The 21,869-nt window shown below is 43.0% G+C and overlaps 24 non-coding genes across 24 annotated transcripts; all 24 read left to right on the top strand.

Annotated features, from left to right (window-relative positions):
• Positions 1–72: 72 nt before the first annotated feature.
• Positions 73–144, top strand: TRNAA-UGC (transfer RNA alanine (anticodon UGC)). The gene has a single exon. It is a non-coding gene; the product is annotated as a tRNA-Ala (tRNA).
• A 1,817-nt stretch (positions 145–1,961) lies between these two features.
• Positions 1,962–2,033, top strand: TRNAA-UGC (transfer RNA alanine (anticodon UGC)). Its single transcript has one exon. It is a non-coding gene; the product is annotated as a tRNA-Ala (tRNA).
• Positions 2,034–2,854: 821 nt separating this feature from the next.
• TRNAA-UGC (transfer RNA alanine (anticodon UGC)) lies at positions 2,855–2,926 on the top strand. Its single transcript has one exon. It is a non-coding gene; the product is annotated as a tRNA-Ala (tRNA).
• Positions 2,927–3,457: 531 nt separating this feature from the next.
• On the top strand, positions 3,458–3,529 carry TRNAA-CGC (transfer RNA alanine (anticodon CGC)). Its single transcript has one exon. It is a non-coding gene; the product is annotated as a tRNA-Ala (tRNA).
• An 821-nt stretch (positions 3,530–4,350) lies between these two features.
• On the top strand, positions 4,351–4,422 carry TRNAA-UGC (transfer RNA alanine (anticodon UGC)). The gene has a single exon. It is a non-coding gene; the product is annotated as a tRNA-Ala (tRNA).
• Positions 4,423–4,953: 531 nt separating this feature from the next.
• TRNAA-CGC (transfer RNA alanine (anticodon CGC)) lies at positions 4,954–5,025 on the top strand. Its single transcript has one exon. It is a non-coding gene; the product is annotated as a tRNA-Ala (tRNA).
• An 821-nt stretch (positions 5,026–5,846) lies between these two features.
• Positions 5,847–5,918, top strand: TRNAA-UGC (transfer RNA alanine (anticodon UGC)). The gene has a single exon. It is a non-coding gene; the product is annotated as a tRNA-Ala (tRNA).
• A 531-nt stretch (positions 5,919–6,449) lies between these two features.
• On the top strand, positions 6,450–6,521 carry TRNAA-CGC (transfer RNA alanine (anticodon CGC)). The gene has a single exon. It is a non-coding gene; the product is annotated as a tRNA-Ala (tRNA).
• Positions 6,522–7,342: 821 nt separating this feature from the next.
• On the top strand, positions 7,343–7,414 carry TRNAA-UGC (transfer RNA alanine (anticodon UGC)). The gene has a single exon. It is a non-coding gene; the product is annotated as a tRNA-Ala (tRNA).
• Positions 7,415–7,942: 528 nt separating this feature from the next.
• On the top strand, positions 7,943–8,014 carry TRNAA-CGC (transfer RNA alanine (anticodon CGC)). The gene has a single exon. It is a non-coding gene; the product is annotated as a tRNA-Ala (tRNA).
• An 821-nt stretch (positions 8,015–8,835) lies between these two features.
• TRNAA-UGC (transfer RNA alanine (anticodon UGC)) lies at positions 8,836–8,907 on the top strand. Its single transcript has one exon. It is a non-coding gene; the product is annotated as a tRNA-Ala (tRNA).
• A 1,829-nt stretch (positions 8,908–10,736) lies between these two features.
• Positions 10,737–10,808, top strand: TRNAA-UGC (transfer RNA alanine (anticodon UGC)). The gene has a single exon. It is a non-coding gene; the product is annotated as a tRNA-Ala (tRNA).
• Positions 10,809–11,627: 819 nt separating this feature from the next.
• Positions 11,628–11,699, top strand: TRNAA-UGC (transfer RNA alanine (anticodon UGC)). Its single transcript has one exon. It is a non-coding gene; the product is annotated as a tRNA-Ala (tRNA).
• Positions 11,700–12,230: 531 nt separating this feature from the next.
• On the top strand, positions 12,231–12,302 carry TRNAA-CGC (transfer RNA alanine (anticodon CGC)). Its single transcript has one exon. It is a non-coding gene; the product is annotated as a tRNA-Ala (tRNA).
• Positions 12,303–13,123: 821 nt separating this feature from the next.
• On the top strand, positions 13,124–13,195 carry TRNAA-UGC (transfer RNA alanine (anticodon UGC)). Its single transcript has one exon. It is a non-coding gene; the product is annotated as a tRNA-Ala (tRNA).
• A 531-nt stretch (positions 13,196–13,726) lies between these two features.
• Positions 13,727–13,798, top strand: TRNAA-CGC (transfer RNA alanine (anticodon CGC)). Its single transcript has one exon. It is a non-coding gene; the product is annotated as a tRNA-Ala (tRNA).
• Positions 13,799–14,620: 822 nt separating this feature from the next.
• TRNAA-UGC (transfer RNA alanine (anticodon UGC)) lies at positions 14,621–14,692 on the top strand. The gene has a single exon. It is a non-coding gene; the product is annotated as a tRNA-Ala (tRNA).
• Positions 14,693–16,517: 1,825 nt separating this feature from the next.
• Positions 16,518–16,589, top strand: TRNAA-UGC (transfer RNA alanine (anticodon UGC)). Its single transcript has one exon. It is a non-coding gene; the product is annotated as a tRNA-Ala (tRNA).
• Positions 16,590–17,410: 821 nt separating this feature from the next.
• Positions 17,411–17,482, top strand: TRNAA-UGC (transfer RNA alanine (anticodon UGC)). Its single transcript has one exon. It is a non-coding gene; the product is annotated as a tRNA-Ala (tRNA).
• A 531-nt stretch (positions 17,483–18,013) lies between these two features.
• On the top strand, positions 18,014–18,085 carry TRNAA-CGC (transfer RNA alanine (anticodon CGC)). Its single transcript has one exon. It is a non-coding gene; the product is annotated as a tRNA-Ala (tRNA).
• Positions 18,086–18,906: 821 nt separating this feature from the next.
• TRNAA-UGC (transfer RNA alanine (anticodon UGC)) lies at positions 18,907–18,978 on the top strand. The gene has a single exon. It is a non-coding gene; the product is annotated as a tRNA-Ala (tRNA).
• A 531-nt stretch (positions 18,979–19,509) lies between these two features.
• TRNAA-CGC (transfer RNA alanine (anticodon CGC)) lies at positions 19,510–19,581 on the top strand. Its single transcript has one exon. It is a non-coding gene; the product is annotated as a tRNA-Ala (tRNA).
• An 822-nt stretch (positions 19,582–20,403) lies between these two features.
• On the top strand, positions 20,404–20,475 carry TRNAA-UGC (transfer RNA alanine (anticodon UGC)). Its single transcript has one exon. It is a non-coding gene; the product is annotated as a tRNA-Ala (tRNA).
• Positions 20,476–21,006: 531 nt separating this feature from the next.
• Positions 21,007–21,078, top strand: TRNAA-CGC (transfer RNA alanine (anticodon CGC)). The gene has a single exon. It is a non-coding gene; the product is annotated as a tRNA-Ala (tRNA).
• Positions 21,079–21,869: the final 791 nt, after the last annotated feature.

Raw genomic sequence — 21,869 nt, 5'->3', positions numbered from 1 at the left:
AGCCATGTGTCTGCTGCTTGGAGAGGAAAAATACATAGAGTGGTTTCCGACCCTCCACAAAAACCAAGAGTAGGGGATGTAGCTCAGTGGTAGAGCGCATGCTTTGCATGTATGAGGCCCCGGGTTCAATCCCCGGCATCTCCAACTTAATTGGTTTGTTTTGTAGAAAAATGCAAAAAAAAAACTAAAAACCAACCTAATTAATGTACTGGGAAAAATACACAACAAAGGGCCAAACCCATGCGCAATTTCAGTGGCAAATTGTCGAAGATTGGAAGAAAAAGAGTGAGCTGACTTCCCCCTATCTATGTCATTGTAATAAGTTTCGTCTCCATCTTTAATATACCGTATTTGCTCGATTATAAGACGACCCTGATTATAAGACGACCCCCCAAAATCTGAATATTAACTTAGGAAAAAAAGAAAAAGCCTGAATATAAGACGACCCTAAAGGAAAAAAGTTTTACCAGTAAATGTTAATTCATGTAAACTATTTTTTTTAATAAAAGCTATGATTGAGAAAAATATTTTTTTTTTGTTTTTATTTCTTTTATATTTTCTATTGTATTTTCCAACCTGTCCCCCAGTTACGCACATCTGCCCCCAGGCTTGCCACACCAATATGGCACTGTGGCCCATGATATGCCTTTTAACCCTCTATATGCCACTGTGCCCCATGGTATGCCTTTTGACCCCCTATGTGCCACTCTGCCTCCAGAAATGCCTTATACCCCTATATCCCATTCTGGCATTTAGGGGGTTAAAATGCATATTATGGGGCAGAGTGGCATATAGGGAGGTATAAGGCATTCCAGGAGGCAGAGTGGCATTAAGGGAGTTAAAAGGCATTATATAGAGCACTCTGCCTCCAGAAATGCCTTATACCCCTATATGCCACTCTGGCATTTAGGGGGTTAAAAGGCATATTATGGGGCAGAGTGGCATATAGGGAGGTATAAGGCATTTCAGGAGGCAGAGTGCACTATTAAATGCCCCCTTAACGCCACTCTGCCTCCTGAAATGCCTTATACCTCCCTATATGCCACTCTGCCCCATAATATGCCTTTTAACCCCCTAAGTGCCAGAGTGGCATATAGGGGTGTAAGGCATTCCAGAAATGCCACACACACACACACACACACACACACACACACACACACACACACACACACACACACACACACACACACACTTACTTACCGGTGCTTCCAATTTCCTGGTGTATTGCCGGGGCAGCGGGTTGACGTCTCATTCCGCGGCAGCCGGAAGGAGGTGGAGTTGGCAGCGGGGGTTTGTATGCGTCCGTCGCAAATACCTTCCCCGGCTGTCAGAGATCAGGAACTCTGGAACAATGATCTCTGACAGTCGGGGAAGGTATTTGCGACGGACGCATACAAACCCCCGCTGCCAACTTCACCTCCGGAAGCACCAGTAAGTGTGTGTGTGTGGGGGGGGCGACGACAGGAGGATCCAGGTCCCCTGCAGCGGTGCGGGGGATCTGGATCTTAGTCTCCTAATCAGACCTCTATTTGAGGTCTGATTAGAAGACGACCCCGATTATAAGACGAGGGGTATTTTTCAGAGCATTTGCTCTGAAAAAAACCTCGTCTTATAATCGAGCAAATACGGTAAGTGAAGGGGAAAAAATTGCCAAGCTTCTTAAATCTGTCTACGAAAGAACAAAAAAATAGTAATAATAATCTTGTGAATTATGATTTGATCCAGTGGCAGCAGAGCGAGCAAAAGCAGGAATGGAATTCAGGAAAGCCAGGCCTGCACTGGAAGCTCTCCTAAAGAACGAATAAATAAAAAGTGATTTTTAGGCATAAGAGCAATATTTTTGTTCTTCTCTGCTATAGCTATACATTTCGACTTCTTGCCTTATTTAGATAACCGAAATGAGGCAAGAATGAATAAACAACCTGTGTGTGATGTCATCAGTCCACCAGCTGTCCTGTCGTGGGGATGTAGCTCAGTGGTAGAGCGCACGCTTTGCATGTGTGAGGCCCCGGGTTCAATCCCCGGTATCTCCAGCGTAGTTTTAGTCATAAAATGAAGTAAAAAAAAATAAGAGTTACAGTTTTAATGCAGAAAAAAGCCAATTGTCACTGAAGCTTCGGTGCAACGGGCTCCTGGAGTGAGAATTGAGTGCCATCCTCCTTACTACAGACTATGGTCCTTTGTACAGAGTGCCACTTTTCCCCAAGTACAAGAGACTCTAAAGACTGTGGAGTTTGGACAGATTTGGTGTTTCTGCATTTTGGAAGGGGGTTTATGGGTGTTTTACTCTCTGTCGGGTCAGGACTTACAGGACAGAGACCTCTATGGCCAGTATGTGTACCTGGATCTGATCTCCAGAAGGTTTCAGCCAGAAGTCAGGGAACAGCCGTGTTAATGTACTGGGAAAAATACACAACAAAGAGTTTCGTCTCCATACACAACAAAGAGCCAAACCCATGCGCAATTTCAGTGGCAAATTGTCAAAGATTGGAAGAAAAAGAGTGAGCTGACTTCCCCCTATCTATGTCATTGTAATAAGTTTCGTCTCCATCTTTAATATAAGTGAAGGGGGAAAAATTGCCAAGCTTCTTAAATCTGTCTACGAAAGAACAAAAAAATAGTAATAATAATCTTGTGAATTATGATTTGATCCAGTGTGTACCTGGATCTGATCTCCAGCAGGTTTCAGCCAAAAGTCAGGGAACCGCCATGTTTCCCATCCTCCCCACAGACTACAATAGCGACCCCCTGCTGCGTTGAGGTGGGCTGAGTGCAAATACTGAGCCATGTGTCTGCTGCTTGGAGAGGAAAAATACATAGAGTGGTTTCCGACCCTCCACAAAAACCAAGAGTAGGGGATGTAGCTCAGTGGTAGAGCGCATGCTTTGCATGTATGAGGCCCCGGGTTCAATCCCCGGCATCTCCAACTTAATTGGTTTATTTTGTAGAAAAATGCAAAAAAAAAACTAAAAAACAACCTAATTAATGTACTGGGAAAAATACACAACAAAGGGCCAAACCCATGCGCAATTTCAGTGGCAAATTGTCGAAGATTGGAAGAAAAAGAGTGAGCTGACTTCCCCCTATCTATGTCATTGTAATAAGTTTTGTCTCCATCTTTAATATAAGTGAAGGGGAAAAAATTGCCAAGCTTCTTAAATCTGTCTTCGAAAGAACAAAAAAATAGTAATAATAATCTTGTGAATTATGATTTGATCCAGTGGCAGCAGAGCGAGCAAAAGCAGGAAGGGAATTCAGGAAAGCCAGGCCTGCACTGGAAGCTCTCCTAAATAACGAATAAATAAAAAGTGATTTTTAGGCAGAAGAGCAATATTTTTGTTCTTCTCTGCTATAGCTATACATTTCGACTTCTTGCCTTATTTAGATAACCGAAATGAGGCAAGAATGAATAAACAACCTGTGTGTGATGTCATCAGTCCACCAGCTGTCCTGTCGTGGGGATGTAGCTCAGTGGTAGAGCGCACGCTTCGCATGTGTGAGGCCCCGGGTTCAATCCCCGGTATCTCCAGCGTAGTTTTAGTCATAAAATGAAGTAAAAAAAAATAAGAGTTACAGTTTTAATGCAGAAAAAAGCCAATTGTCACTGAAGCTTCGGTGCAACGGGCTCCGGGAGTGAGAATTGAGTGCCATCCTCCTTACTACAGACTATGGTCCTTTGTACAGAGTGCCACTTTTCCCCAAGTACAAGAGACTCTAAAGACTGTGGAGTTTGGACAGATTTGGTGTTTCTGCATTTTGGAAGGGGGTTTATGGGTGTTTTACTCTCTGTCGGGTCAGGACTTACAGGACAGAGACCTCTATGGCCAGTATGTGTACCTGGATCTGATCTCCAGAAGGTTTCAGCCAGAAGTCAGGGAACAGCCGTGTTAATGTACTGGGAAAAATACACAACAAAGAGTTTCGTCTCCATACACAACAAAGAGCCAAACCCATGTGCAATTTCAGTGGCAAATTGTCAAAGATTGGAAGAAAAAGAGTGAGCTGACTTCCCCCTATCTATGTCATTGTAATAAGTTTCGTCTCCATCTTTAATATAAGTGAAGGGGGAAAAATTGCCAAGCTTCTTAAATCTGTCTACGAAAGAACAAAAAAATAGTAATAATAATCTTGTGAATTATGATTTGGTCCAGTGTGTACCTGGATCTGATCTCCAGCAGGTTTCAGCCAAAAGTCAGGGAACCGCCATGTTTCCCATCCTCCCCACAGACTACAATAGCGACCCCCTGCTGCGTTGAGGTGGGCTGAGTGCAAATACTGAGCCATGTGTCTGCTGCTTGGAGAGGAAAAATACATAGAGTGGTTTCCGACCCTCCACAAAAACCAAGAGTAGGGGATGTAGCTCAGTGGTAGAGCGCATGCTTTGCATGTATGAGGCCCCGGGTTCAATCCCCGGCATCTCCAACTTAATTGGTTTATTTTGTAGAAAAATGCAAAAAAAAAACTAAAAAACAACCTAATTAATGTACTGGGAAAAATACACAACAAAGGGCCAAACCCATGCGCAATTTCAGTGGCAAATTGTCGAAGATTGGAAGAAAAAGAGTGAGCTGACTTCCCCCTATCTATGTCATTGTAATAAGTTTTGTCTCCATCTTTAATATAAGTGAAGGGGAAAAAATTGCCAAGCTTCTTAAATCTGTCTTCGAAAGAACAAAAAAATAGTAATAATAATCTTGTGAATTATGATTTGATCCAGTGGCAGCAGAGCGAGCAAAAGCAGGAAGGGAATTCAGGAAAGCCAGGCCTGCACTGGAAGCTCTCCTAAATAACGAATAAATAAAAAGTGATTTTTAGGCAGAAGAGCAATATTTTTGTTCTTCTCTGCTATAGCTATACATTTCGACTTCTTGCCTTATTTAGATAACCGAAATGAGGCAAGAATGAATAAACAACCTGTGTGTGATGTCATCAGTCCACCAGCTGTCCTGTCGTGGGGATGTAGCTCAGTGGTAGAGCGCACGCTTCGCATGTGTGAGGCCCCGGGTTCAATCCCCGGTATCTCCAGCGTAGTTTTAGTCATAAAATGAAGTAAAAAAAAATAAGAGTTACAGTTTTAATGCAGAAAAAAGCCAATTGTCACTGAAGCTTCGGTGCAACGGGCTCCGGGAGTGAGAATTGAGTGCCATCCTTCTTACTACAGACTATGGTCCTTTGTACAGAGTGCCACTTTTCCCCAAGTACAAGAGACTCTAAAGACTGTGGAGTTTGGACAGATTTGGTGTTTCTGCATTTTGGAAGGGGGTTTATGGGTGTTTTACTCTCTGTCGGGTCAGGACTTACAGGACAGAGACCTCTATGGCCAGTATGTGTACCTGGATCTGATCTCCAGAAGGTTTCAGCCAGAAGTCAGGGAACAGCCGTGTTAATGTACTGGGAAAAATACACAACAAAGAGTTTCGTCTCCATACACAACAAAGAGCCAAACCCATGCGCAATTTCAGTGGCAAATTGTCAAAGATTGGAAGAAAAAGAGTGAGCTGACTTCCCCCTATCTATGTCATTGTAATAAGTTTCGTCTCCATCTTTAATATAAGTGAAGGGGGAAAAATTGCCAAGCTTCTTAAATCTGTCTACGAAAGAACAAAAAAATAGTAATAATAATCTTGTGAATTATGATTTGATCCAGTGTGTACCTGGATCTGATCTCCAGCAGGTTTCAGCCAAAAGTCAGGGAACCGCCATGTTTCCCATCCTCCCCACAGACTACAATAGCGACCCCCTGCTGCGTTGAGGTGGGCTGAGTGCAAATACTGAGCCATGTGTCTGCTGCTTGGAGAGGAAAAATACATAGAGTGGTTTCCGACCCTCCACAAAAACCAAGAGTAGGGGATGTAGCTCAGTGGTAGAGCGCATGCTTTGCATGTATGAGGCCCCGGGTTCAATCCCCGGCATTTCCAACTTAATTGGTTTATTTTGTAGAAAAATGCAAAAAAAAAACTAAAAAACAACCTAATTAATGTACTGGGAAAAATACACAACAAAGGGCCAAACCCATGCGCAATTTCAGTGGCAAATTGTCGAAGATTGGAAGAAAAAGAGTGAGCTGACTTCCCCCTATCTATGTCATTGTAATAAGTTTTGTCTCCATCTTTAATATAAGTGAAGGGGAAAAAATTGCCAAGCTTCTTAAATCTGTCTTCGAAAGAACAAAAAAATAGTAATAATAATCTTGTGAATTATGATTTGATCCAGTGGCAGCAGAGCGAGCAAAAGCAGGAAGGGAATTCAGGAAAGCCAGGCCTGCACTGGAAGCTCTCCTAAATAACGAATAAATAAAAAGTGATTTTTAGGCAGAAGAGCAATATTTTTGTTCTTCTCTGCTATAGCTATACATTTCGACTTCTTGCCTTATTTAGATAACCGAAATGAGGCAAGAATGAATAAACAACCTGTGTGTGATGTCATCAGTCCACCAGCTGTCCTGTCGTGGGGATGTAGCTCAGTGGTAGAGCGCACGCTTCGCATGTGTGAGGCCCCGGGTTCAATCCCCGGTATCTCCAGCGTAGTTTTAGTCATAAAATGAAGTAAAAAAAAATAAGAGTTACAGTTTTAATGCAGAAAAAAGCCAATTGTCACTGAAGCTTCGGTGCAACGGGCTCCGGGAGTGAGAATTGAGTGCCATCCTCCTTACTACAGACTATGGTCCTTTGTACAGAGTGCCACTTTTCCCCAAGTACAAGAGACTCTAAAGACTGTGGAGTTTGGACAGATTTGGTGTTTCTGCATTTTGGAAGGGGGTTTATGGGTGTTTTACTCTCTGTCGGGTCAGGACTTACAGGACAGAGACCTCTATGGCCAGTATGTGTACCTGGATCTGATCTCCAGAAGGTTTCAGCCAGAAGTCAGGGAACAGCCGTGTTAATGTACTGGGAAAAATACACAACAAAGAGTTTCGTCTCCATACACAACAAAGAGCCAAACCCATGTGCAATTTCAGTGGCAAATTGTCAAAGATTGGAAGAAAAAGAGTGAGCTGACTTCCCCCTATCTATGTCATTGTAATAAGTTTCGTCTCCATCTTTAATATAAGTGAAGGGGGAAAAATTGCCAAGCTTCTTAAATCTGTCTACGAAAGAACAAAAAAATAGTAATAATAATCTTGTGAATTATGATTTGATCCAGTGTGTACCTGGATCTGATCTCCAGCAGGTTTCAGCCAAAAGTCAGGGAACCGCCATGTTTCCCATCCTCCCCACAGACTACAATAGCGACCCCCTGCTGCGCTGAGGTGGGCTGAGTGCAAATACTGAGACATGTGTCTGCTGCTTGGAGAGGAAAAATACATAGAGTGGTTTCCGACCCTCCACAAAAACCAAGAGTAGGGGATGTAGCTCAGTGGTAGAGCGCATGCTTTGCATGTATGAGGCCCCGGGTTCAATCCCCGGCATCTCCAACTTACTTGGTTTGTTTTGTAGAAAAATGCAAAAAAAAAACTAAAAAACAACCTAATTAATGTACTGGGAAAAATACACAACAAAGGGCCAAACCCATGCGCAATTTCAGTGGCAAATTGTCGAAGATTGGAAGAAAAAGAGTGAGCTGACTTCCCCCTATCTATGTCATTGTAATAAGTTTCGTCTCCATCTTTAATATAAGTGAAGGGGAAAAAATTGCCAAGCTTCTTAAATCTGTCTACGAAAGAACAAAAAAATTGTAATAATAATCTTGTGAATTATGATTTGATCCAGTGGCAGCAGAGCGAGCAAAAGCAGGAAGGGAATTCAGGAAAGCCAGGCCTGCACTGGAAGCTCTCCTAAAGAACGAATAAATAAAAAGTGATTTTTAGGCAGAAGAGCAATATTTTTGTTCTCTGCTATAGCTATACATTTCGACTTCTTGCCTTATTTAGATAACCGAAATGAGGCAAGAATGAATAAACAACCTGTGTGTGATGTCATCAGTCCACCAGCTGTCCTGTCGTGGGGATGTAGCTCAGTGGTAGAGCGCGCGCTTCGCATTTGTGAGGCCCCGGGTTCAATCCCCGGTATCTCCAGCGTAGATTTAGTCATAAAATGAAGTAAAAAAAAATAAGAGTTACAGTTTTAATGCAGAAAAAAGCCAATTGTCACTGAAGCTTCGGTGCAACGGGCTCCGGGAGTGAGAATTGAGTGCCATCCTCCTTACTACAGACTATGGTCCTTTGTACAGAGTGCCACTTTTCCCCAATTACAAGAGACTCTAAAGACTGTGGAGTTTGGACAGATTTGGTGTTTCTGCATTTTGGAAGGGGGTTTATGGGTGTTTTACTCTCTGTCGGGTCAGGACTTACAGGACAGAGACCTCTATGGCCAGTATGTGTACCTGGATCTGATCTCCAGAAGGTTTCAGCCAGAAGTCAGGGAACAGCCGTGTTAATGTACTGGGAAAAATACACAACAAAGAGTTTCGTCTCCATACACAACAAAGAGCCAAACCCATGCGCAATTTCAGTGGCAAATTGTCAAAGATTGGAAGAAAAAGAGTGAGCTGACTTCCCCCTATCTATGTCATTGTAATAAGTTTCGTCTCCATCTTTAATATAAGTGAAGGGGGAAAAATTGCCAAGCTTCTTAAATCTGTCTACGAAAGAACAAAAAAATAGTAATAATAATCTTGTGAATTATGATTTGATCCAGTGTGTACCTGGATCTGATCTCCAGCAGGTTTCAGCCAAAAGTCAGGGAACCGCCATGTTTCCCATCCTCCCCACAGACTACAATAGCGACCCCATGCTGCGTTGAGGTGGGCTGAGTGCAAATACTGAGCCATGTGTCTGCTGCTTGGAGAGGAAAAATACATAGAGTGGTTTCCGACCCTCCACAAAAACCAAGAGTAGGGGATGTAGCTCAGTGGTAGAGCGCATGCTTTGCATGTATGAGGCCCCGGGTTCAATCCCCGGCATCTCCAACTTAATTGGTTTGTTTTGTAGAAAAATGCAAAAAAAAAACTAAAAACCAACCTAATTAATGTACTGGGAAAAATACACAACAAAGGGCCAAACCCATGCGCAATTTCAGTGGCAAATTGTCGAAGATTGGAAGAAAAAGAGTGAGCTGACTTCCCCCTATCTATGTCATTGTAATAAGTTTCGTCTCCATCTTTAATATACCGTATTTGCTCGATTATAAGACGACCCTGATTATAAGACGACCCCCCAAAATCTGAATATTAACTTAGGAAAAAAAGAAAAAGCCTGAATATAAGACGACCCTAAAGGAAAAAAGTTTTACCAGTAAATGTTAATTCATGTAAACTATTTTTTTTAATAAAAGCTATGATTGAGAAAAATATTTTTTTTTTGTTTTTATTTCTTTTATATTTTCTATTGTATTTTCCAACCTGTCCCCCAGTTACGCACATCTGCCCCCAGGCTTGCCACACCAATATGGCACTGTGGCCCATGATATGCCTTTTAACCCTCTATATGCCACTGTGCCCCATGGTATGCCTTTTGACCCCCTATGTGCCACTCTGCCTCCAGAAATGCCTTATACCCCTATATCCCATTCTGGCATTTAGGGGGTTAAAATGCATATTATGGGGCAGAGTGGCATATAGGGAGGTATAAGGCATTCCAGGAGGCAGAGTGGCATTAAGGGAGTTAAAAGGCATTATATAGAGCACTCTGCCTCCAGAAATGCCTTATACCCCTATATGCCACTCTGGCATTTAGGGGGTTAAAAGGCATATTATGGGGCAGAGTGGCATATAGGGAGGTATAAGGCATTTCAGGAGGCAGAGTGCACTATTAAATGCCCCCTTAACGCCACTCTGCCTCCTGAAATGCCTTATACCTCCCTATATGCCACTCTGCCCCATAATATGCCTTTTAACCCCCTAAGTGCCAGAGTGGCATATAGGGGTGTAAGGCATTCCAGAAATGCCACACACACACACACACACACACACACACACACACACACACACACACACACACACACACACACACACACACACACACACACACTTACTTACCGGTGCTTCCAATTTCCTGGTGTATTGCCGGGGCAGCGGGTTGACGTCTCATTCCGCGGCAGCCGGAAGGAGGTGGAGTTGGCAGCGGGGGTTTGTATGCGTCCGTCGCAAATACCTTCCCCGGCTGTCAGAGATCAGGAACTCTGGAACAATGATCTCTGACAGTCGGGGAAGGTATTTGCGACGGACGCATACAAACCCCCGCTGCCAACTTCACCTCCGGAAGCACCAGTAAGTGTGTGTGTGTGGGGGGGGCGACGACAGGAGGATCCAGGTCCCCTGCAGCGGTGCGGGGGATCTGGATCTTAGTCTCCTAATCAGACCTCTATTTGAGGTCTGATTAGAAGACGACCCCGATTATAAGACGAGGGGTATTTTTCAGAGCATTTGCTCTGAAAAAAACCTCGTCTTATAATCGAGCAAATACGGTAAGTGAAGGGGAAAAAATTGCCAAGCTTCTTAAATCTGTCTACGAAAGAACAAAAAAATAGTAATAATAATCTTGTGAATTATGATTTGATCCAGTGGCAGCAGAGCGAGCAAAAGCAGGAATGGAATTCAGGAAAGCCAGGCCTGCACTGGAAGCTCTCCTAAAGAACGAATAAATAAAAAGTGATTTTTAGGCATAAGAGCAATATTTTTGTTCTTCTCTGCTATAGCTATACATTTCGACTTCTTGCCTTATTTAGATAACCGAAATGAGGCAAGAATGAATAAACAACCTGTGTGTGATGTCATCAGTCCACCAGCTGTCCTGTCGTGGGGATGTAGCTCAGTGGTAGAGCGCACGCTTTGCATGTGTGAGGCCCCGGGTTCAATCCCCGGTATCTCCAGCGTAGTTTTAGTCATAAAATGAAGTAAAAAAAAATAAGAGTTAGTTTTAATGCAGAAAAAAGCCAATTGTCACTGAAGCTTCGGTGCAACGGGCTCCTGGAGTGAGAATTGAGTGCCATCCTCCTTACTACAGACTATGGTCCTTTGTACAGAGTGCCACTTTTCCCCAAGTACAAGAGACTCTAAAGACTGTGGAGTTTGGACAGATTTGGTGTTTCTGCATTTTGGAAGGGGGTTTATGGGTGTTTTACTCTCTGTCGGGTCAGGACTTACAGGACAGAGACCTCTATGGCCAGTATGTGTACCTGGATCTGATCTCCAGAAGGTTTCAGCCAGAAGTCAGGGAACAGCCGTGTTAATGTACTGGGAAAAATACACAACAAAGAGTTTCGTCTCCATACACAACAAAGAGCCAAACCCATGCGCAATTTCAGTGGCAAATTGTCAAAGATTGGAAGAAAAAGAGTGAGCTGACTTCCCCCTATCTATGTCATTGTAATAAGTTTCGTCTCCATCTTTAATATAAGTGAAGGGGGAAAAATTGCCAAGCTTCTTAAATCTGTCTACGAAAGAACAAAAAAATAGTAATAATAATCTTGTGAATTATGATTTGATCCAGTGTGTACCTGGATCTGATCTCCAGCAGGTTTCAGCCAAAAGTCAGGGAACCGCCATGTTTCCCATCCTCCCCACAGACTACAATAGCGACCCCCTGCTGCGTTGAGGTGGGCTGAGTGCAAATACTGAGCCATGTGTCTGCTGCTTGGAGAGGAAAAATACATAGAGTGGTTTCCGACCCTCCACAAAAACCAAGAGTAGGGGATGTAGCTCAGTGGTAGAGCGCATGCTTTGCATGTATGAGGCCCCGGGTTCAATCCCCGGCATCTCCAACTTAATTGGTTTATTTTGTAGAAAAATGCAAAAAAAAAACTAAAAAACAACCTAATTAATGTACTGGGAAAAATACACAACAAAGGGCCAAACCCATGCGCAATTTCAGTGGCAAATTGTCGAAGATTGGAAGAAAAAGAGTGAGCTGACTTCCCCCTATCTATGTCATTGTAATAAGTTTTGTCTCCATCTTTAATATAAGTGAAGGGGAAAAAATTGCCAAGCTTCTTAAATCTGTCTTCGAAAGAACAAAAAAATAGTAATAATAATCTTGTGAATTATGATTTGATCCAGTGGCAGCAGAGCGAGCAAAAGCAGGAAGGGAATTCAGGAAAGCCAGGCCTGCACTGGAAGCTCTCCTAAATAACGAATAAATAAAAAGTGATTTTTAGGCAGAAGAGCAATATTTTTGTTCTTCTCTGCTATAGCTATACATTTCGACTTCTTGCCTTATTTAGATAACCGAAATGAGGCAAGAATGAATAAACAACCTGTGTGTGATGTCATCAGTCCACCAGCTGTCCTGTCGTGGGGATGTAGCTCAGTGGTAGAGCGCACGCTTCGCATGTGTGAGGCCCCGGGTTCAATCCCCGGTATCTCCAGCGTAGTTTTAGTCATAAAATGAAGTAAAAAAAAATAAGAGTTACAGTTTTAATGCAGAAAAAAGCCAATTGTCACTGAAGCTTCGGTGCAACGGGCTCCGGGAGTGAGAATTGAGTGCCATCCTCCTTACTACAGACTATGGTCCTTTGTACAGAGTGCCACTTTTCCCCAAGTACAAGAGACTCTAAAGACTGTGGAGTTTGGACAGATTTGGTGTTTCTGCATTTTGGAAGGGGGTTTATGGGTGTTTTACTCTCTGTCGGGTCAGGACTTACAGGACAGAGACCTCTATGGCCAGTATGTGTACCTGGATCTGATCTCCAGAAGGTTTCAGCCAGAAGTCAGGGAACAGCCGTGTTAATGTACTGGGAAAAATACACAACAAAGAGTTTCGTCTCCATACACAACAAAGAGCCAAACCCATGTGCAATTTCAGTGGCAAATTGTCAAAGATTGGAAGAAAAAGAGTGAGCTGACTTCCCCCTATCTATGTCATTGTAATAAGTTTCGTCTCCATCTTTAATATAAGTGAAGGGGGAAAAATTGCCAAGCTTCTTAAATCTGTCTACGAAAGAACAAAAAAATAGTAATAATAATCTTGTGAATTATGATTTGATCCAGTGTGTACCTGGATCTGATCTCCAGCAGGTTTCAGCCAAAAGTCAGGGAACCGCCATGTTTCCCATCCTCCCCACAGACTACAATAGCGACCCCCTGCTGCGCTGAGGTGGGCTGAGTGCAAATACTGAGCCATGTGTCTGCTGCTTGGAGAGGAAAAATACATAGAGTGGTTTCCGACCCTCCACAAAAACCAAGAGTAGGGGATGTAGCTCAGTGGTAGAGCGCATGCTTTGCATGTATGAGGCCCCGGGTTCAATCCCCGGCATCTCCAACTTACTTGGTTTGTTTTGTAGAAAAATGCAAAAAAAAAACTAAAAAACAACCTAATTAATGTACTGGGAAAAATACACAACAAAGGGCCAAACCCATGCGCAATTTCAGTGGCAAATTGTCGAAGATTGGAAGAAAAAGAGTGAGCTGACTTCCCCCTATCTATGTCATTGTAATAAGTTTCGTCTCCATCTTAAATATAAGTGAAGGGGAAAAAATTGCCAAGCTTCTTAAATCTGTCTACGAAAGAACAAAAAAATTGTAATAATAATCTTGTGAATTATGATTTGATCCAGTGGCAGCAGAGCGAGCAAAAGCAGGAAGGGAATTCAGGAAAGCCAGGCCTGCACTGGAAGCTCTCCTAAAGAACGAATAAATAAAAAGTGATTTTTAGGCAGAAGAGCAATATTTTTGTTCTTCTCTGCTATAGCTATACATTTCGACTTCTTGCCTTATTTAGATAACCGAAATGAGGCAAGAATGAATAAACAACCTGTGTGTGATGTCATCAGTCCACCAGCTGTCCTGTCGTGGGGATGTAGCTCAGTGGTAGAGCGCGCGCTTCGCATGTGTGAGGCCCCGGGTTCAATCCCCGGTATCTCCAGCGTAGATTTAGTCATAAAATGAAGTCCAAAAAAAATAAGAGTTACAGTTTTAATGCAGAAAAAAGCCAATTGTCACTGAAGCTTCGGTGCAACGGGCTCCGGGAGTGAGAATTGAGTGCCATCCTCCTTACTACAGACTATGGTCCTTTGTACAGAGTGCCACTTTTCCCCAAGTACAAGAGACTCTAAAGACTGTGGAGTTTGGACAGATTTGGTGTTTCTGCATTTTGGAAGGGGGTTTATGGGTGTTTTACTCTCTGTCGGGTCAGGACTTACAGGACAGAGACCTCTATGGCCAGTATGTGTACCTGGATCTGATCTCCAGAAGGTTTCAGCCAGAAGTCAGGGAACAGCCGTGTTAATGTACTGGGAAAAATACACAACAAAGAGTTTCGTCTCCATACACAACAAAGAGCCAAACCCATGCGCAATTTCAGTGGCAAATTGTCAAAGATTGGAAGAAAAAGAGTGAGCTGACTTCCCCCTATCTATGTCATTGTAATAAGTTTCGTCTCCATCTTTAATATAAGTGAAGGGGGAAAAATTGCCAAGCTTCTTAAATCTGTCTACGAAAGAACAAAAAAATAGTAATAATAATCTTGTGAATTATGATTTGATCCAGTGTGTACCTGGATCTGATCTCCAGCAGGTTTCAGCCAAAAGTCAGGGAACCGCCATGTTTCCCATCCTCCCCACAGACTACAATAGCGACCCCATGCTGCGTTGAGGTGGGCTGAGTGCAAATACTGAGCCATGTGTCTGCTGCTTGGAGAGGAAAAATACATAGAGTGGTTTCCGACCCTCCACAAAAACCAAGAGTAGGGGATGTAGCTCAGTGGTAGAGCGCATGCTTTGCATGTATGAGGCCCCGGGTTCAATCCCCGGCATCTCCAACTTAATTGGTTTGTTTTGTAGAAAAATGCAAAAAAAAAACTAAAAACCAACCTAATTAATGTACTGGGAAAAATACACAACAAAGGGCCAAACCCATGCGCAATTTCAGTGGCAAATTGTCGAAGATTGGAAGAAAAAGAGTGAGCTGACTTCCCCCTATCTATGTCATTGTAATAAGTTTCGTCTCCATCTTTAATATACCGTATTTGCTCGATTATAAGACGACCCTGATTATAAGACGACCCCCCAAAATCTGAATATTAACTTAGGAAAAAAAGAAAAAGCCTGAATATAAGACGACCCTAAAGGAAAAAAGTTTTACCAGTAAATGTTAATTCATGTAAACTATTTTTTTTAATAAAAGCTATGATTGAGAAAAATATTTTTTTTTTGTTTTTATTTCTTTTATATTTTCTATTGTATTTTCCAACCTGTCCCCCAGTTACGCACATCTGCCCCCAGGCTTGCCACACCAATATGGCACTGTGGCCCATGATATGCCTTTTAACCCTCTATATGCCACTGTGCCCCATGGTATGCCTTTTGACCCCCTATGTGCCACTCTGCCTCCAGAAATGCCTTATACCCCTATATCCCATTCTGGCATTTAGGGGGTTAAAATGCATATTATGGGGCAGAGTGGCATATAGGGAGGTATAAGGCATTCCAGGAGGCAGAGTGGCATTAAGGGAGTTAAAAGGCATTATATAGAGCACTCTGCCTCCAGAAATGCCTTATACCCCTATATGCCACTCTGGCATTTAGGGGGTTAAAAGGCATATTATGGGGCAGAGTGGCATATAGGGAGGTATAAGGCATTTCAGGAGGCAGAGTGCACTATTAAATGCCCCCTTAACGCCACTCTGCCTCCTGAAATGCCTTATACCTCCCTATATGCCACTCTGCCCCATAATATGCCTTTTAACCCCCTAAGTGCCAGAGTGGCATATAGGGGTGTAAGGCATTCCAGAAATGCCACACACACACACACACACACACACACACACACACACACACACACACACACACACACACACACACACACACACACACACTTACTTACCGGTGCTTCCAATTTCCTGGTGTATTGCCGGGGCAGCGGGTTGACGTCTCATTCCGCGGCAGCCGGAAGGAGGTGGAGTTGGCAGCGGGGGTTTGTATGCGTCCGTCGCAAATACCTTCCCCGGCTGTCAGAGATCAGGAACTCTGGAACAATGATCTCTGACAGTCGGGGAAGGTATTTGCGACGGACGCATACAAACCCCCGCTGCCAACTTCACCTCCGGAAGCACCAGTAAGTGTGTGTGTGTGGGGGGGGCGACGACAGGAGGATCCAGGTCCCCTGCAGCGGTGCGGGGGATCTGGATCTTAGTCTCCTAATCAGACCTCTATTTGAGGTCTGATTAGAAGACGACCCCGATTATAAGACGAGGGGTATTTTTCAGAGCATTTGCTCTGAAAAAAACCTCGTCTTATAATCGAGCAAATACGGTAAGTGAAGGGGAAAAAATTGCCAAGCTTCTTAAATCTGTCTACGAAAGAACAAAAAAATAGTAATAATAATCTTGTGAATTATGATTTGATCCAGTGGCAGCAGAGCGAGCAAAAGCAGGAATGGAATTCAGGAAAGCCAGGCCTGCACTGGAAGCTCTCCTAAAGAACGAATAAATAAAAAGTGATTTTTAGGCATAAGAGCAATATTTTTGTTCTTCTCTGCTATAGCTATACATTTCGACTTCTTGCCTTATTTAGATAACCGAAATGAGGCAAGAATGAATAAACAACCTGTGTGTGATGTCATCAGTCCACCAGCTGTCCTGTCGTGGGGATGTAGCTCAGTGGTAGAGCGCACGCTTTGCATGTGTGAGGCCCCGGGTTCAATCCCCGGTATCTCCAGCGTAGTTTTAGTCATAAAATGAAGTAAAAAAAAATAAGAGTTACAGTTTTAATGCAGAAAAAAGCCAATTGTCACTGAAGCTTCGGTGCAACGGGCTCCTGGAGTGAGAATTGAGTGCCATCCTCCTTACTACAGACTATGGTCCTTTGTACAGAGTGCCACTTTTCCCCAAGTACAAGAGACTCTAAAGACTGTGGAGTTTGGACAGATTTGGTGTTTCTGCATTTTGGAAGGGGGTTTATGGGTGTTTTACTCTCTGTCGGGTCAGGACTTACAGGACAGAGACCTCTATGGCCAGTATGTGTACCTGGATCTGATCTCCAGAAGGTTTCAGCCAGAAGTCAGGGAACAGCCGTGTTAATGTACTGGGAAAAATACACAACAAAGAGTTTCGTCTCCATACACAACAAAGAGCCAAACCCATGCGCAATTTCAGTGGCAAATTGTCAAAGATTGGAAGAAAAAGAGTGAGCTGACTTCCCCCTATCTATGTCATTGTAATAAGTTTCGTCTCCATCTTTAATATAAGTGAAGGGGGAAAAATTGCCAAGCTTCTTAAATCTGTCTACGAAAGAACAAAAAAATAGTAATAATAATCTTGTGAATTATGATTTGATCCAGTGTGTACCTGGATCTGATCTCCAGCAGGTTTCAGCCAAAAGTCAGGGAACCGCCATGTTTCCCATCCTCCCCACAGACTACAATAGCGACCCCCTGCTGCGTTGAGGTGGGCTGAGTGCAAATACTGAGCCATGTGTCTGCTGCTTGGAGAGGAAAAATACATAGAGTGGTTTCCGACCCTCCACAAAAACCAAGAGTAGGGGATGTAGCTCAGTGGTAGAGCGCATGCTTTGCATGTATGAGGCCCCGGGTTCAATCCCCGGCATCTCCAACTTAATTGGTTTATTTTGTAGAAAAATGCAAAAAAAAAACTAAAAAACAACCTAATTAATGTACTGGGAAAAATACACAACAAAGGGCCAAACCCATGCGCAATTTCAGTGGCAAATTGTCGAAGATTGGAAGAAAAAGAGTGAGCTGACTTCCCCCTATCTATGTCATTGTAATAAGTTTTGTCTCCATCTTTAATATAAGTGAAGGGGAAAAAATTGCCAAGCTTCTTAAATCTGTCTTCGAAAGAACAAAAAAATAGTAATAATAATCTTGTGAATTATGATTTGATCCAGTGGCAGCAGAGCGAGCAAAAGCAGGAAGGGAATTCAGGAAAGCCAGGCCTGCACTGGAAGCTCTCCTAAATAACGAATAAATAAAAAGTGATTTTTAGGCAGAAGAGCAATATTTTTGTTCTTCTCTGCTATAGCTATACATTTCGACTTCTTGCCTTATTTAGATAACCGAAATGAGGCAAGAATGAATAAACAACCTGTGTGTGATGTCATCAGTCCACCAGCTGTCCTGTCGTGGGGATGTAGCTCAGTGGTAGAGCGCACGCTTCGCATGTGTGAGGCCCCGGGTTCAATCCCCGGTATCTCCAGCGTAGTTTTAGTCATAAAATGAAGTAAAAAAAAATAAGAGTTACAGTTTTAATGCAGAAAAAAGCCAATTGTCACTGAAGCTTCGGTGCAACGGGCTCCGGGAGTGAGAATTGAGTGCCATCCTCCTTACTACAGACTATGGTCCTTTGTACAGAGTGCCACTTTTCCCCAAGTACAAGAGACTCTAAAGACTGTGGAGTTTGGACAGATTTGGTGTTTCTGCATTTTGGAAGGGGGTTTATGGGTGTTTTACTCTCTGTCGGGTCAGGACTTACAGGACAGAGACCTCTATGGCCAGTATGTGTACCTGGATCTGATCTCCAGAAGGTTTCAGCCAGAAGTCAGGGAACAGCCGTGTTAATGTACTGGGAAAAATACACAACAAAGAGTTTCGTCTCCATACACAACAAAGAGCCAAACCCATGTGCAATTTCAGTGGCAAATTGTCAAAGATTGGAAGAAAAAGAGTGAGCTGACTTCCCCCTATCTATGTCATTGTAATAAGTTTCGTCTCCATCTTTAATATAAGTGAAGGGGGAAAAATTGCCAAGCTTCTTAAATCTGTCTACGAAAGAACAAAAAAATAGTAATAATAATCTTGTGAATTATGATTTGATCCAGTGTGTACCTGGATCTGATCTCCAGCAGGTTTCAGCCAAAAGTCAGGGAACCGCCATGTTTCCCATCCTCCCCACAGACTACAATAGCGACCCCCTGCTGCGCTGAGGTGGGCTGAGTGCAAATACTGAGCCATGTGTCTGCTGCTTGGAGAGGAAAAATACATAGAGTGGTTTCCGACCCTCCACAAAAACCAAGAGTAGGGGATGTAGCTCAGTGGTAGAGCGCATGCTTTGCATGTATGAGGCCCCGGGTTCAATCCCCGGCATCTCCAACTTACTTGGTTTGTTTTGTAGAAAAATGCAAAAAAAAAACTAAAAAACAACCTAATTAATGTACTGGGAAAAATACACAACAAAGGGCCAAACCCATGCGCAATTTCAGTGGCAAATTGTCGAAGATTGGAAGAAAAAGAGTGAGCTGACTTCCCCCTATCTATGTCATTGTAATAAGTTTCGTCTCCATCTTAAATATAAGTGAAGGGGAAAAAATTGCCAAGCTTCTTAAATCTGTCTACGAAAGAACAAAAAAATTGTAATAATAATCTTGTGAATTATGATTTGATCCAGTGGCAGCAGAGCGAGCAAAAGCAGGAAGGGAATTCAGGAAAGCCAGGCCTGCACTGGAAGCTCTCCTAAAGAACGAATAAATAAAAAGTGATTTTTAGGCAGAAGAGCAATATTTTTGTTCTTCTCTGCTATAGCTATACATTTCGACTTCTTGCCTTATTTAGATAACCGAAATGAGGCAAGAATGAATAAACAACCTGTGTGTGATGTCATCAGTCCACCAGCTGTCCTGTCGTGGGGATGTAGCTCAGTGGTAGAGCGCGCGCTTCGCATGTGTGAGGCCCCGGGTTCAATCCCCGGTATCTCCAGCGTAGATTTAGTCATAAAATGAAGTCCAAAAAAAATAAGAGTTACAGTTTTAATGCAGAAAAAAGCCAATTGTCACTGAAGCTTCGGTGCAACGGGCTCCGGGAGTGAGAATTGAGTGCCATCCTCCTTACTACAGACTATGGTCCTTTGTACAGAGTGCCACTTTTCCCCAAGTACAAGAGACTCTAAAGACTGTGGAGTTTGGACAGATTTGGTGTTTCTGCATTTTGGAAGGGGGTTTATGGGTGTTTTACTCTCTGTCGGGTCAGGACTTACAGGACAGAGACCTCTATGGCCAGTATGTGTACCTGGATCTGATCTCCAGAAGGTTTCAGCCAGAAGTCAGGGAACAGCCGTGTTAATGTACTGGGAAAAATACACAACAAAGAGTTTCGTCTCCATACACAACAAAGAGCCAAACCCATGCGCAATTTCAGTGGCAAATTGTCAAAGATTGGAAGAAAAAGAGTGAGCTGACTTCCCCCTATCTATGTCATTGTAATAAGTTTCGTCTCCATCTTTAATATAAGTGAAGGGGGAAAAATTGCCAAGCTTCTTAAATCTGTCTACGAAAGAACAAAAAAATAGTAATAATAATCTTGTGAATTATGATTTGATCCAGTGTGTACCTGGATCTGATCTCCAGCAGGTTTCAGCCAAAAGTCAGGGAACCGCCATGTTTCCCATCCTCCCCACAGACTACAATAGCGACCCCATGCTGCGTTGAGGTGGGCTGAGTGCAAATACTGAGCCATGTGTCTGCTGCTTGGAGAGGAAAAATACATAGAGTGGTTTCCGACCCTCCACAAAAACCAAGAGTAGGGGATGTAGCTCAGTGGTAGAGCGCATGCTTTGCATGTATGAGGCCCCGGGTTCAATCCCCGGCATCTCCAACTTAATTGGTTTGTTTTGTAGAAAAATGCAAAAAAAAAACTAAAAACCAACCTAATTAATGTACTGGGAAAAATACACAACAAAGGGCCAAACCCATGCGCAATTTCAGTGGCAAATTGTCGAAGATTGGAAGAAAAAGAGTGAGCTGACTTCCCCCTATCTATGTCATTGTAATAAGTTTTGTCTCCATCTTTAATATAAGTGAAGGGGAAAAAATTGCCAAGCTTCTTAAATCTGTCTTCGAAAGAACAAAAAAATAGTAATAATAATCTTGTGAATTATGATTTGATCCAGTGGCAGCAGAGCGAGCAAAAGCAGGAAGGGAATTCAGGAAAGCCAGGCCTGCACTGGAAGCTCTCCTAAAGAACGAATAAATAAAAAGTGATTTTTAGGCAGAAGAGCAATATTTTTGTTCTTCTCTGCTATAGCTATACATTTCGACTTCTTGCCTTATTTAGATAACCGAAATGAGGCAAGAATGAATAAACAACCTGTGTGTGATGTCATCAGTCCACCAGCTGTCCTGTCGTGGGGATGTAGCTCAGTGGTAGAGCGCACGCTTCGCATGTGTGAGGCCCCGGGTTCAATCCCCGGTATCTCCAGCGTAGTTTTAGTCATAAAATGAAGTAAAAAAAAATAAGAGTTACAGTTTTAATGCAGAAAAAAGCCAATTGTCACTGAAGCTTCGGTGCAACGGGCTCCGGGAGTGAGAATTGAGTGCCATCCTCCTTACTACAGACTATGGTCCTTTGTACAGAGTGCCACTTTTCCCCAATTACAAGAGACTCTAAAGACTGTGGAGTTTGGACAGATTTGGTGTTTCTGCATTTTGGAAGGGGGTTTATGGGTGTTTTACTCTCTGTCGGGTCAGGACTTACAGGACAGAGACCTCTATGGCCAGTATGTGTACCTGGATCTGATCTCCAGAAGGTTTCAGCCAGAAGTCAGGGAACAGCCGTGTTAATGTACTGGGAAAAATACACAACAAAGAGTTTCGTCTCCATACACAACAAAGAGCCAAACCCATGCGCAATTTCAGTGGCAAATTGTCAAAGATTGGAAGAAAAAGAGTGAGCTGACTTCCCCCTATCTATGTCATTGTAATAAGTTTCGTCTCCATCTTTAATATAAGTGAAGGGGGAAAAATTGCCAAGCTTCTTAAATCTGTCTACGAAAGAACAAAAAAATAGTAATAATAATCTTGTGAATTATGATTTGGTCCAGTGTGTACCTGGATCTGATCTCCAGCAGGTTTCAGCCAAAAGTCAGGGAACCGCCATGTTTCCCATCCTCCCCACAGACTACAATAGCGACCCCCTGCTGCGTTGAGGTGGGCTGAGTGCAAATACTGAGCCATGTGTCTGCTGCTTGGAGAGGAAAAATACATAGAGTG

Source organism: Spea bombifrons, chromosome 3, assembly GCF_027358695.1.
Source record: "Spea bombifrons isolate aSpeBom1 chromosome 3, aSpeBom1.2.pri, whole genome shotgun sequence".
In the NCBI taxonomy this organism is placed as follows: Eukaryota; Metazoa; Chordata; class Amphibia; order Anura; family Pelobatidae; genus Spea; species Spea bombifrons.
The sequence above is the reverse complement of the archived record's forward strand: the minus strand, read 5'-3'. Positions and strand labels throughout refer to the sequence as shown.